At 40.4% G+C, this 13,300-nt stretch overlaps 1 long non-coding RNA gene across 1 annotated transcript in view; it reads right to left on the bottom strand.

The window, feature by feature from the left end:
* LOC102162079 overlaps nt 1-12,740 on the bottom strand; it is a 48,158-nt gene extending 35,418 nt beyond the window's left edge. The window contains exons 1-3 of the long non-coding RNA XR_298679.3: nt 12,387-12,740; nt 11,095-11,172; nt 8,875-8,925 (exon numbers count right to left, since the gene is read on the bottom strand). This is a non-coding gene — a long non-coding RNA (uncharacterized LOC102162079). The remainder of the gene's footprint in view (nt 1-8,874; nt 8,926-11,094; nt 11,173-12,386) is intronic.

Raw genomic sequence — 13,300 nt, 5'->3', positions numbered from 1 at the left:
GAAGCTCCTCTACACATAATTTTAATCTCTGTCTTGGGAGAGATAATATGATTTTTAAAAAAAGTTAAAATACCTTAATACTGGTCCATCTGGTCCAGACACAAACTTTCCAGGCTAAGATAGTGGGCATTATAATATAAGTAGGTTTAGGAGGAGGTCAGATATTTCCCAAGCCACTGTAGCAACCATGCTTGTTCCTTAATCTACTGGGCCACAACAGAACTCGCCATATATTTCTTAACAGTATCCTGCCAGCGTCATTATTTTGTAAGAAGCAAGGTCAAGAGTTATGTTAATAGCACAAACGTGTTAACCTCATCATAAGAGATGTATATTATCTTAGAAAAACAGAATATTTACCTAGGTGAAGAGTGCTTGCTCTTAGGTGGTTTGTGATATAATCAGGTCTGGTTAACAGAGCGAGTAATCTCAAAGCAGGTAATTCACAGTCCTGCTCACTCATAGAATGAGAAACACATACTTTTCCATTTGAGGGATATCACATCTGGGGCTAAGAGATCCCTTTGTATACAGGCAAAGGTGGTAGCTAAGATAAAAGGAGTGGAACACTGTTCTCATGGGCAGATCCCTACACACACACACTCACACACTCACACCCACACTCACTCACTCACACACACACTCACTCCCTTGCTGCCACATAGGAAAGGAAGGAGCATCACAGGGGAGGAAACGGGGTGGGCAGGGAGATCCAGTTATACCAGAACTACCATAGCACTTACCACGTGGTATAATTGTAATTATTAGTCGATTATCCGGCTACTTGTGTCCCCACACTGGGATCCTCTACCCTTCTCTCTCTGCATCACCTGTCCCTAGCCTGCTACCTGGCATGTAGTAATTACTCTATTTCAATGAATGAATGTTAAATACCTTAATGAAAAGCTTCCTTTCTTAGTAAATATAAAGCCCATAGCTTTCTAGGTTGGAACCAAAATAAGAATCCTTCACTGGAGATCAGTGGCTGGTGAATCAAACCACATGGGTCCCTGAGATTCACCTTTGTCCTTTGAAGTCTGTCACTGATGGTCCCTGACCTCTCCACGTTGACCCCCTGCACACTCTTGTCCAAGTGGAGACACCAGACCTCTTTCTTCATATCTCTTATTCCAGAAGGTTCACAACTACAACACTCAAATGCGATTTTATTATAGTCTCAGGGATAATAAAAGGGAAATAGAGAACCAGGAGCCTCAATGGTCTAGTTGGAGGAATTTTTTTTTGAAATTTTGAATGGTGTAGAAAAAAATTACAATAAAAATTTTTTTTAAACTTAGGTGAGTTATCATCTGTCTCTCTTTTGTTGTTGTCTTTTTTTTTTTTTTTTTCCCTTTTCTACGGCCACACCCGTGGCATATGGAGGTTCCCAGGCTAGGGATCTAATCAGAGCTACAGCTGCTGACCTACACCACAGCTTCAGCAACGCAGGATCCAAGCCATGTCTGCGACCTACACCACAGCTCACGGCAACGCCTGATCCTTAACCCACTGAGTGAGGCCAGGGATCGAACTCACAACCTCATGGTTCCTAGCTGGATTCATTAACCACCGAGCCACAATGGGAACTCCATCACCTGTTTCTTAATAAAGAATTAAAACAGGTTCGTAATGTGCTAGAACCATGGGATAGCCTAGGATCTTGAAGATCATGTGGTCCAATTCCTTGTATATTCAGGGAATCCAAAAACATGGAAAGAATTCTTCAAAGTAACAGAAAACAAGTGGAAGAGATAGAACTGAGGTTCAGATCTCTTCATGTCCAGTCCAGGTCCTGTGTCACCCACACAATGTTTACTACAAACTGTCTGACTCTTAAGGTCCCCGTAGGCCCTCTTGAAGAAACATCAAAAAGTTTATAAGTCAAATTAATGCTACTTGTGGTATTTTATCAAAATGTAGTATATCAGTGTTCCCACCATGGTGCAGTGGGTTAAGAATATGACTGTAGCAAGTCAGTTTGCTGAGGAGGTCCAGTTTTGATCCCTGGCCTGGCGTAGTGGGTTAAAGGATCCAGTGTTGCCACAGCTGTAGTGTAAGTTGCAGCTGTGGCTTGGGTTCAGTTCCTGGCCTGGGAACATCCATATACTGTGGCTGTGGCCATAAAATGAAAAAAATAAAATGCAATAGAGTAAAATAAAATACACTTTATCTGTTAAACTGTGTATTAGTTTGCAACTGGAGACATAACCAATGCATTAGAGAAATCTTGATAGTTTCTGTTAACTGATAGTGGATTTGTAAAGTAGAAGACAGGAGGAGATAGTATAGTTGCTTATTGGAGCAAGATAGATTTGGGAGATAATTGTCTCACTTCTGATTTTGTCAGTTGGCATTTTGTGGCTAATCATACACTCAGGAGATGGGCACATGGAGTTTCTGCTGTGGCACAATGGCATCTGTGGCACCTTGGAAGCCCTGGGATGCAGGATGGAGCCCTGGCCCAGCACAGTGGGTTAAGGATCCTGAGTTGCCACAACTGCAGCTCAGATCTGGGCCCTGGCCTGGGAACTCCACATGCCTTGAGGCAGCCCCCAAAAAATAAAAAATAAAATAAAAGGCACACACACACACACACACACACACACACACAGGAAACAGTCACATAATAAATAGATGAACTGAAATGCTCTGGGCCAGGCTTTGATGAAAAAGCCTTTAAGGCAAGATTAAGAGGATGACACAAAAAGAATGTTGAGTAATTTTCCTGGGAGCAGCAGGTAGATTGAGCAGAAAAAGAGATAAGAAGAGTGAAGAAGTTGATTTACTTAGAATGCCAGCCTGGAAGATTTGCAAGTCTTTCAGGGAGCCAGCTGTCCTCTATTAGTTCATCCACCTGGAATAACACAACACGCCTTCTGACAAGGGTGGACTCCACGTGCACTGCCCTCAGGAAGAGCTGTTTTGCTAAGTTCTTGGATAAACAGTTGCTAATGAGCAAGTTCAATCATTACACTAGAAGGGAGAAATGAAAATAATGATGTGGGCAGAAAGCCTCTGCCAAAGCAGTCTTTGGGCTAAACTACAAAAAGTGGATTAGATTGCAAGGCATGATGGAACCCTCATAGAAAAGATGGCAGCATGGCCATTAGAATGGAATGACGGAAAACTAAGTTGTCTACAGAGCCTGGAGAAGGCTATAGTGGGCAATTTTAAAAGACTGAGCAAGCTCAGATGTGATTCCCATTGGCATGGGAATCAAATGGTTCTCCTCAGTGGGCTGGGCCTGGTCCTCTGAGCGATTTCACCCATCTCTGTCCTGCCAATTGCAGAGTCTTCTTCCTGGATAACAGTGCCATTTTGAGAGGCAGGCACATGACTCAGTGAGGATGCTGCATTAGAATCAGGAATCAACACAGAATGTTTGATGGTCTATATTGGACCTGTTCTGCAGTCATTCCTGGACCCTGGTTACCTCCTATCTCTAGGGAGTTATCTAGACACAAGACTTGGGTCTTTAACATGTTAAATGAAATCAAGACTCTCTGTCCCTGGCCTTGGAAACTCCAAAGCTCCTTTGGGGGGCTTAGATTTTAAAAGAAGTTTCTGGAAAGCAAAGACAGTCTATCAAAGCCCAATGGCACTTGTCCCAGTTTTGTCATCCACAGTTAGGCAGCTGGTGGAGGGGTCACAGAGAAGACGCACATGTGGTGGGCCCTGCACTCCTGACAACGTCACTCACATGTCAGATGCACTTCATTCAGGCATGCAGAGACCCTTTTTCTTTGGTACTAGGAACAAACCAGTTTCTTGATAACAGATATGAAGTCTGCCCACTAGGCTATTGATAGAGAAAGGGAAAGGGCGTAAATGCCTGTAGGTTCTGGAGGGAACACAGTGTGTGAGCCTGTGTGTGTGGACAGAGCCAGGTAAAGATAACAGATGAATGCTGAAAGAGGCTTCTTTGCTCAGTATGCTTATCTCATAGGGATGGGAGTATTAAATACAAGTATGCCGATGAAGTAATTACACAGTGTCTTGTAGACAGTGAACATTCAGGTCATGGTGGCTGCTACTCTAAGCAATAACCATAAAGAGTGCTTGTGTTGGTCAGAAGAGATCTGATAGCAAGTGACAGAACCTCAGTGTAAACCATCTTAAACAAAAGGGAAGGTTTTTTTTGTTTTGTTTTGTTCTTTAATGTATGTGTCAGAAAGAGAGAAATCACCATTAGATATCTGAGGGAATAATATTTAGGAAATAGTTTCACAAATGTTGGAAGGCTGAAAGGGCAAAAAGGGAACAGAGATGGTAACTGCAGGAAGAAGCTGTCTCCCCCAGGCCAGGGGACTAAAACAAAAGGGGGACATTTCCAGAACCCTGGATCTCCGAGCAGCAGCTGTGGAGTTGATGCTCAGACTTTGAGTAAGGGGCAACTCCCATCCCAGCCCTCTGAGAGGCCATGATAAATCAGCTACTGGGAGTGAGTGCCACAGAAGCTGAGAGCTACAGTTAACTGTCACTAATGGGAAGACACTGATAATAACAACCAGAGACCAGGAAAGAAGGCCCTGCTCCTCCGGGGCTTTCTTATCTCTCGCTAGTGCCTCCCAGGAGCTATCAAGGAGCCAGCTGGCATAGGGGTCTGGGAAAGGCAGTTTATAGACTACAGACAGGTGGGTTGGAACTAAGAGACAACGAGTAACTAATTGGCAAATTGGCTCATGGAATGCAAAGAAGGTTCAACCCAGAAACCACTGGAAGCAGGACTTGGATGTTGCCAGCATTTTATTCCTCTCCTCTCCTCCTTTTCACCCTTTTCACTGATCACCAGCTTAGGCACTACTATTCTCTGCAGAAGCACATGGCAGCTTACTTACATCTCCCCAAACTAACTCCCAACAATTCTGGCCACCAGAGAGAGCCTGGTGCAGTTTTTGTTTGTTTTTTCGTTTGTTTTGTTTTGTTTTTTGTTTTCCTCAATTCTATTTTTAAAAAAAAATCTTAAGACTCTGATTAACTACATTTCTAGCTGGAGATGACCGCCCCAACTAGACCAGTTAAATGTGGCAAGAAGAAGGCACAAAGATAAAGGAACTGCCACTTAAAAAAAATCACAGCAGATGTTGAAGGAACCACAGAAGTAAGGACAGCCAGGTTTCAGAAGAGGGATCTTGAACAGATATCCCCTACCTTCATAAAAATGGATGCAAAGGAGGGAAGGAAGTGCTGTGGAATGGGAGAAGCAGAGATTGGGGAAGGCTTCTTAAATGACAGGTCATGGAGGTGTCTTGAAGCAAAGGGCCTGTGGAAACTGGAGACGAATACAGGGGTCTCAAGGAGGAAGGACCATCACATGAAAAGGTGTGGAGACCTAAAAATGTAGAGAAGGTGCAGAGCTCAAAAAGTGTTTAGTAGAAGTTGAAAAGGTAGATTAGGGGTACATATGAAATACCAGACTAAGGGGTATGTTATTTACTCTTCAGACATAGGGACTTTATGCTGGAGAGACAAGAAGGATGGACTTAGGGAAGAGGAGGAGGAAGTAGAGAGATCAGAAGGAGGAAGGTGAGCACACAGAAGGCCATTGCAACATAGCAGGCTATGCCCTTGGGCATTTGCCCAGATGAACTTAAACTCAACTAAATTATACACGTTTTCATTAGAGTCAAGTATGACTTTGACCTAAATTTACTGCCTTTTTGAATTTCAGATTTGTTTCCACTTCAAAGTGGAATGAATAAAACTGTTGGATGACTTAAATAATGTTTATGAAATACTTGACTCTGGGGAAGTAGAGATGAGTGCATCTCAAACTTGTAAGTCACAGGAGTATGTCTGCTTTGTTCTATTTCAGTCATTAATATTTGAAGAGATCACAAAATTTCCACAATTCACAATTGCAGTCTAAGATTTCAGATGGACGGACCTCTGGTCTATTCCCAGGATAATGTGGTTAATTCTTAGGTACCATGTCTCACTGTGTCTCCTTCCTTTTCCCTCCTCTCACTTTGTTTTGGCCTAAATCCCATGAACAACTGCACCAGAGTGAAAAGAGGAAGAGGGGGATAAAGTTGATGAGATGTAATTCAAACTATTATGTTTGTTCTTCAGGATGTTTAAGAATCAGGGAGCAGATACAGCAGGAAAACAAGCTAATGGAACCTTAGGTTGCCACATATTAGTTCATGACCAGGAGCCTTGTCTGAGTCTCTGTTTTTTCATCTTTATAGTGAGGCTCATGCTAAAAATTCTATTTCACAAAGCATCTAAGGGCTAAGTAAGGTAAAGTTTACAACTTGAAAAAAATCGCTTCTCAGGACTCCTGCAATGTTCAAACATGGGCATCTCAATGACCAGCATGAATGGAGCTGAGGGGTTCAGCTGGCCTTTGCTGACCTTGCTGCTCAGCTCCTCTCACCTGTTCCACTGCCAGATTTAGAGATCATCAAGCTCAGAGGGGCTCAAGGTAAAAGGTAAAAGACAAGGATGTCGACACCGCTAAGTGGCCCCAGTCTGAGAAGGACTCAGAACTCAGAAAATTCAGGGCTATTGTGGCGGCAACTTCAGCTATCATATGGGTGAATTAACTTGCGAAACTGCCAGGACTGAAAACTTCATGTACAAGTTGTTTAACTGGAAGAGAATAGGCCTAAAAATGTGTGAATGAAGATATAACAAGCATCAATGTTTCTTAACAAAGAGTGTCAATTACAATCAAGCAATGTCTTTAGGTGGGCATTTGTCATTAAGACAATAGAATTGTATACAAAAATATATGCATAAAAATGTCCAAGTCCCTTTCAAACTAAGGAATTCATTACTTAAAAGTTGGCACTCCAATAAGAAAAATTTCTATAAAAACAATGTGATTTTGACTTTTACATGCCTTGTACATGCATTTCATCCAAAATATCACGGATACAAAGCTTTCATGTATATTGAAGTTTTACTGAAATTCTAGTAGAAAATTGGGTTGGTGAAGAATCAGTAGATAAAATATCAGATAAGAAGCAATTTCCAGTTCAAAAGTAGATACTGCCAGGCCTAGAAATCTTGCAACCATCAATATTTCATTTCTCTTTAGTTTCTCACTGGTGCTCAGTTGCTCTGCCTCCCTCCTATGTTATTAGACCTCCCTGAAATCTTGAGCTACGATTTTCCTGCTTTTTCTTCAAGTGTATACAACTCATTTCTGTCCTGCACTTGCCCATCTAAATTCTGTTGCATGTAAGTGTGTTGGTGTATATTACCTATTGTCACCAAAAGGCCCATCAGCTTCATTTCCTCTTCCTTCTCTGCAAATAAAGCAGAATAATCCATCTACCATCTAGATAAGAATTCTGCCATTAATCCAGAAGGCAGGAGCAGCTGCGGTCAGCTTTTAATTTTTAATAGCATTTCTTCTACCTGCTAGATAAATGCATGCTTATATTTCTACTAGAGACTTAGCAACATGTATCTCTGGAAAAAAAAATTCTTTTTCTTTTCACATTCCGTTTTCTTATTTGCAGAAATTTCTACATGAAGGATGCAATTAGAAAATAAACCAGGAGGTCTTTCTAATGTTTTTCAATTATTTTGTACTGAAAATGCTTGTAAATCATGTGAAAATGCTATCCACTATTTGTAATATTAAATCTAAAATATTGAAAGTCTGAAATGAATATGATGGGTAGTGCTTTGAACTAATACTTGCTATCAATTTATGCTATTATCAATCATTTCTCTCTCCTGAAAGAAACTACACATGTAGAAGAAGACTCTTTTCCTTGGAGAGATCTAAGTCATTAAATAAGGATACATTTGTATGTGTTTGTGTGTGTGTGTGTTTATAAAGGAATGGCTCTGACCCTTGTAGTAAACTGTATGAATTGTGCAACTGATCATACATGCATATTACACAATGCTCTTAGAGTCTAATTTTCATTTATTTGTTCTTTTTTTTTTTTTTTTTATCTTTTTAGGCCCCTTTTTAGGCATTTGGAGGTTCCCAGGCTAGGGGCTGAATCAGAGCTGCAGACACTGGCCTACACTATAGCCACAGCCATGCCAGATTTGAGCCACGTCTGTGACCTACACCAGCGCTCACGGCAACACCGGATCTTTAACCTACTGAGAGAGGCTGGGGATCGAACCCGCATCCTCATGGATACTGGTCAGATTCATTTCTGCTGAGCCACGATGGGAACTCCCCAATTAATTGTTCTATTAAATCTTCCCAGACATCCATTCTCTCAAAACCTTATTTCCACACATTGCATGCCTATCCTCAATCACATTAAGCTATATTTTATTTCTCCCATTCTTTCCATCTTTCCTTATGATGTCATTTCACCGGTGTTTATGATGTCATTTCACTAGCAGTGTTACTATTCATTCACCTTTAAATGTAGAGAATTCTACTTCAAACCCCATATCCAAATTCAAAAGAGAAGAAAATGGGACAATGTTCCTGTTTTCTAAGTCTATTTGAAATTGGAATTTTCTTATTTTCTTGCATTATATCCTTGACTAACATTTGGGAAAATTACAAAAAGGAGGAAGGGAGTGAAAAGAGAAAAGGTCTGGGAACAACTTCAGGAAGAAGGTGTCTGGCTGTGCGGTCCAGGAAAACACTGTGGGTTTTCAGAGGACACTCGGTATCTGCCCCAGCCCCACCAATGTCTTGCTGTGCAACCATGGATACCTCACTAAAACTGAGCCTCAGTTTCCTCGCTGGAAAATGGGGCAGTATACCTACAGAGCAGGGTTATTACAAAGATTAGATGTAATGTAAGCAAATGACAGCCATTATTCTTACATCCACGTTATATCTCCAGTATCAAATGTGTCCCCTAATTTAAACCCTGATATTAAATATTCAGTATCAGTTTGGACAAACATCTTGACTTCTCTGTGCATCAGCCTTCTTACCTGCGATACAGGAATACAGACGTTCCTCACTTGTCTCCAAATCTCCTTCCTCTATTAAAAGAGAATGCAAGGGAGAAACTGTGTTTATTCTTGATACCAAAAAAAATTTTTTATTTCTCATGACATTTATTTTACCTGATTGTTTACATATTTACCACCGAGGATTGCTATTAAGAATTAAATGATGCATATAAAGAACAGGGCCCCAAAAGTATTAGCATCATCTGTATTGAATACTTTTAATGTTCTTATTGCTGATTTGGGGTTTGGAAAATATTTCTAAGTGCAGGTATAATTTAGCTGTTCGGCCCCAGTCAAGAACCAGGAAGGCTCCTCTGAGCCATCTGGATGTAACTGTCAACTCTTTGTAGGAACAGCATGGACCCATGGGTTCAAGGCTCCTATAACATTTGTTCTCTGTGTTCAGAATGATTCAGAGCTGCTGGAATCATTTTATTGCTAAAAACTCTCTGCTCAGAACAGACACCCAAATTACCACACACTCCTCATAACTAACTTGGCATCTCCAAACTAGGCATTTAACCTAGGGTCTTTCCCTGTGATTAGAGGCAGGAGGAAATCACCAATCAGATTTTTCAGTTGTCTTATTATACTTCAAAAATGGCCTTTTCTTCCAAGGTTAGTTTTGGAGTCCTTTTAAGGAGAGAAATAGGAGTTCCTGTTGTGGCTCAGTAGAAACAAACCTGACTAGTATCCATGGGGACGTGGGTTTGATCCCTGGCCTCGCTTAGTAAGTTAAGGATCTGGTGTTGCAGTGAACTATAGTGTAGGTCACAGAGGTAGCTCAGATCTAAAGCTGCTGTGGCTGTGGTGTAGACTGGCGGCTGTAGCTCTGATTGAATCCCTGGCCTAGGAACTTCCATATGCCGCAGGTGCAGCCCTGAAAAGAAAAAAAAAAAAAAAGAGAGAAATAAAATAAATCAGAGAAACATGGTTCTCTTACAACCTTACAAAATGATAGCTGCAGATTTTAAGAGAAAAATAATAAATAGAAAAGTAATTGAAAGGCAAATTAGGACTCAGAGAGTAATAAAACAGAGAGCTATAATGAGAGTTATCCAATTATAATTCCACAGGGAATAAAAAATAATATCCCATCATGTTCTCTATAACAAAAGGCATTCATTTAGGGTCTGCAATTGTGAGTAATTGTTCCCATCAAAGATTTACATGGGGTCACAATAGGTGGTATGTAAACAATTGGTTAATGAAATGAGCCATAAACCATGAGATAAATAGTTCTAACATCAACTATAAATGCAGCTTCTCCCTTGCTTTTCCTTTTTATAGAGCAATGAGAAATGGAGGCCAGGTGTTGGATAAAAATAAAATTGAAATGTGTGTACAGTAAAGCAACCTCCTTTAACTGGAGGCCACGTGGTAGATCACATGAACTGATGACAAGAGTTTCACTGTCTAGAGATAATGTTTACGGCAACATCTACACTCAAAATTGTATTCTGATTTCATTTGTGACCCTCACACGTTTAACTTAAAATTTATTTATTTTTAATTTTTAAAATAACCTTAATAGTTTATTTTTTTAATTATGAAAAAATCTGTTTTTATGTTTTTAGTTTAAATAAAATGAAACATAAGAAAGTTTAAGAAAAGAATGTTCATAGTAATCCCAGCACACAGAAATTGCCCCTTTTGCTGTCTTGTGTATTTCATTCTAATGAAAAAAGATTTCTTTGTGTGCATATGCATATAAATATATGGCAAAATGAGACTCAGCCTCTCTCTATAAAAATTCATATCCTAAAAAATAACAAACAAAAAAATTTCATATCCTGCCTTTTTTATATTGATTGTTTTTTCAGGGCCAGAGTTCATAAGTTTGGTGTTGTCTAAGCTATTCACAGCAATTTAGAAGCAGCATATTAGAAGAGACATTGAAGGGCATTAAAAGGAACAAGGGTCTCACCTGTAAAATGAAAGTCTCAAGAGTATTATAAGTTTGAAAAAAAATATCTGAATGAAAAAAAAAAACAAACTCAGGTCTAGGGGAAGCTCAGAGAACAGGTAATTCAACCACTGTGCAAATATATAATTCCTTCTAAGTTATGCTTATTGAAGAGATACTCTAAGTCACAGAAAATTTACTTCCCAATGGAGCCCATTCCATTTCCAGACAGTTCTTATTAACAAATAATCTAGTCAAATAAATTCCATCAAGTAAAGCCCAAAGTAGATTACCTGACCTGAAGTAGGCTCTCTGCCGAGCACCGATTCAGGGGCCAGGCTTCTTCCAACTTTGACACGTAGCCTCTAAGGCTTTCAGGAGCATCAGCATCAAGCCAGTGATGGGAGACAGAGCATGGAAGATTTTACAAGGAAGGCATTTAAGGACCAGGTCTGAACTAGCAAGCATCACATTCCGTTGGTCAGAACGCGATCACACAGAAACACCTAAACGGCAAGACAGGCTGGGAAATGTTATCTAACTGTGTTTCCAGGATGAGAAACAGCTTTAGTAACTAGTCAGCCAGTCGATGCCACAGTTTTATTCATTAGAAAGTTCATTTTCATGTGGAGCCAAAGTTCCACAGGGGATGGGTTCAGTTCTGCCCCCAGGACAGCATAAAATAATTTTAATCCCTCTTCCGCAAGATAAACCTTCAAATGATTAAAGAATAATTTCATATCTCTCACATGTCTTATCGTTTTCAATACTTCAAATTTCTTCAATTTTTTCCTGTGACATTACTATTACAGTATAGTCATTTAGGGCCATTCGATAAAGAAATAAGCGAATTCACAAAGTCAGTATTCCCCAAAGGCATGCATTTTTCAGTCATAATATAATAACTAATATGCATAATAAAACATTTTATTTATCTATAAATAATTTAAGCTTATAAGAGCACATTGAAAATGCGTGTCGCTGAAAAATTATTAAAATAGAAATAATCCAGGCTTTAAAAAGATAGCTTTATATAACAAGATATTGCCATGGGGCTTGTTTGCTATATCTTATTTATCTGTTGAGACACTCATGCTATATATCTTAGAATAGCAAGACAAAGCTGAGATAAAATTACCACTCCATATGTCCCCATATGCAGATGTAGAAACTGGTCCAGGTCTCTTTAAGTCCTCATTCAAATCAAAGGTAAACGTGGGGTCAGATTGAAAAAAAACAGAAAAGGAGGAGTTCCCATTGTGGCTCAATGAAAGAGAACCCATCTTGTATCCATGAGGACTCAGGTTCGATCCCTGGCCTTGCTCAGTGGGTTAAGGATCCATTGTTGCCATGATCCCTGGTGTAGGTCACAGATGGGGCTTTGATCCCACCACATTGCTGTGCCTGTGGCATAGGCTGGCAGCTGCAGCTCTGATTAGTCCCCTGGCCTGGAACTTCCATATGCTGCAGGTGCAGCCCTAAAAAAAAAAAACAGGAAAGGAGATATTTTGAGGAGAGCTTTTGCTTTGCTGTTAGTCTATACATAGCCCCCTATGGAGTAGAAGTACAGTTAAAATATTCTTACCTCAATTCTAGTGAGGGCTCTTCCAGGATACCCCTTGGAGGTATTTTACTGTCTGCAGTCTGCAGTCAGAAGATATCAAGGAGAGAGCTGACATCTAAAAAAGCAAAAGAGGACTGTGGGCTAAATAGAGGGTGGGAAGGAGGTTGACTGATTAGTGTTGCGAGACATGTTTCTACAATATTTTCTTAGCCTCTTTGCTGAAAAAAATCCCATCTTCCTGCTTTACTTTATCCCTTTTTATCTTCCTGCTTGAAAAACCCAGTCAGAGTGCTGGTGAATGCCTTAAGCTTAAGAACAAAGACCTAAAGGTATAAGCTATTCATAGGGTCAGCTGAATGAGGACATAAGGCATTGCTCTAGGCACCCCAGACCTGTGCAGATTGGCACGCCGTTTGCACAAGCATGATAGGTCCTCTAAAGAATAAGAGAAAGAGGAACCTCATGGCCCCAAGTGGTTTATGAGCGATTGTTAGCAGGATATGCATTAGCAAAGAGAACCAAGGTGCAAACCTAGGCATGCAGGGTTGCCTCAGAGAGGCATGCCCTTTCTGGAAGCACAGTGAGGAGTCTCTGGAATGCTAGGCATAGATAGCTGAGGCCAAGCTTCCTCAAATGCTAATGATTGTCAAGTGCCTAAAGGTCAGAGTAAAAGCTTAACCTTCTACCAGCTAAGGGGCTTTTAAAATAGTAAAAGAACTTGCAAAATAGTAAACAAACCCTATATCCTCCACCCATAGCCCCTCCTCACTTGATGTCATCCTCGAGAGCACAACAAAAGCAGTGTGGTTTCTTGAGGCAGGGCTCTTGGTCCCTGAGACCTTGAGTCCCCCAGTTCCCACCTTTACTTAAGATAAATGTGTCTGTGTCTTGTTTTATGTTAATTTTTTTCCATGAGTTTCAAAGCACCTGTTCTT

This window comes from Sus scrofa, chromosome 6, assembly GCF_000003025.6.
Source record: "Sus scrofa isolate TJ Tabasco breed Duroc chromosome 6, Sscrofa11.1, whole genome shotgun sequence".
Taxonomy (NCBI): domain Eukaryota; kingdom Metazoa; phylum Chordata; class Mammalia; order Artiodactyla; family Suidae; genus Sus; species Sus scrofa.
The sequence above is the reverse complement of the archived record's forward strand: the minus strand, read 5'-3'. Positions and strand labels throughout refer to the sequence as shown.